Source organism: Sinocyclocheilus anshuiensis, unplaced genomic scaffold, assembly GCF_001515605.1.
Source record: "Sinocyclocheilus anshuiensis isolate Anshui unplaced genomic scaffold, SAMN03320099.WGS_v1.1 scaffold930, whole genome shotgun sequence".
Lineage (NCBI taxonomy): Eukaryota > Metazoa > Chordata > Actinopteri > Cypriniformes > Cyprinidae > Sinocyclocheilus > Sinocyclocheilus anshuiensis.
In genome coordinates, this window is record NW_015539900.1 from 1,572,239 (window position 1) to 1,573,914 (window position 1,676).

Genomic DNA, 1,676 nt, shown 5'->3' on the forward strand with positions numbered 1-1,676 from the left:
CCGTACCCACAAATTCATAATCCGTGCGCACGCTTTCGCAATCCGTTCCCTCGGGTTTGTAAACTCGTGGATTTGTGGACCCGCCCCCACCGGCAGATTCAACCACGGTGCGTGATGCATAGTATTGTGTTTATTAAACATTATTTTTCATAGAATGAGACCATGATCCGCACTCACAGAATAGTCTTCTTTTTAGCGTTTATTTTATATTAATCACCAATAGGATAAAACACTGCAGTTGAGGGGTTATCACGTGTTAGTCAGGACAGACAGCACAGCAGTCGTGTCATACCTCAATCGTCAAGGAGGATTACGTTCTCGCCCCCTGTACAGGCTGGCGAGGCGTGTTCTTCTTTGGGCTCAGACAAAGCTCCTGTTGATCAGAGCAGTCCATATCCCAGGTCGCTTGAACTCAGGAGCGGACCTGCTCTCGAGACAGAGTCTGCAGGATGGGGAATGGAGACTGACAGGCCATCCCTTTGAACCGATGGAGTCTGTGTCAGAAAAGCTCTTGACCCTCAAGATGGTTCTTTTGGTGGCTTTATCCTCCCTTAAGAGAGTAGGGGATCTGTAGGCTCTATCCGTCAGTCCTTCATGTATGGACTTTGTCCCGGAGCTGATTAAAGTCTTTTTGCGACCTAGGCCTGATTATGTTCCGAAGGTTGCTTTGACTCTGTTTCGTTTTCAACAAGTGGTCTTGGAGGCTTTTTCCCCAGTTGAAGAGGGGTGAGTTAGCCTGAATCTCTGTCCAGTTAGGGCACTTAGGATCTATGTCGACCGCACGGTTCGGTGGCGTGGATCTGACCAGTTGTTTGTGTGTTTTGGTGGTAGGAGCAGAGGTTCTGCTGTCACTAAACAGCGGATGTCACACTGGATAGTGGAGGCTATCTCTTTGGCCTATGAGGCGCGTGGCTTGACTTCGCCTCTAGGGGTGCGTGCTCATTCTACAAGAGCAGTGGCTTCTTCTCAGGCCTTCTTTAAAGGGTCTTCGTCGGAAGATGTTTGTGCTGCGGCAGGATGGTCCTCTCCTAGCACATTCATCAAGTTTTATAGTCTGGACGTAGGGATGGCTCCTGGCTCCCGGGCCTTATCCGCTTGAGCAGACGCTTTCCTTGGTCTTCTAGCTATCTACGGTACGTCAGGCGTTATGGTATAGCTTTCCCAAAGCGATGACGTCATTGCAGCATCGAAGTGAGCCTATGAGACGGAACATCTCGGTTACGTATGTAACCTTGGTTCCCTGAATAGGGGAACGAGATGAACGAGATGCCGGCCGTTCCGTACCTTGATAGCGCTTCTTCGAAAATCAGTGAAATCTGATGGAAATAGCGGAAATAGCGCTATATAGCTCACCTACGTGCGCATTGGGGGCGGTGCTAAGCGCTATTTGGCCAATAAATTGGCGTGATGGTATAAGGGCTTCAGACATTCGTCACACCGAAGATGTTCCCAAAGCGATGACGTCATCGCAGCATCTCGTTCCCCTATTCAGGGAACCAAGGTTACATACGTAACCGAGATGTTTTTTAATTTTTTAATTTTTTAATTGCAGTTTTTAGAACAAAGAACATATAAGGGCAATAACATTTAAATGGAATCAAAACAAATACTTAAAAAAAAAAAAATGTAATAAGAAAAGCAATAAAAAAAAATCACCCGTCTGTAAACAAGAACAA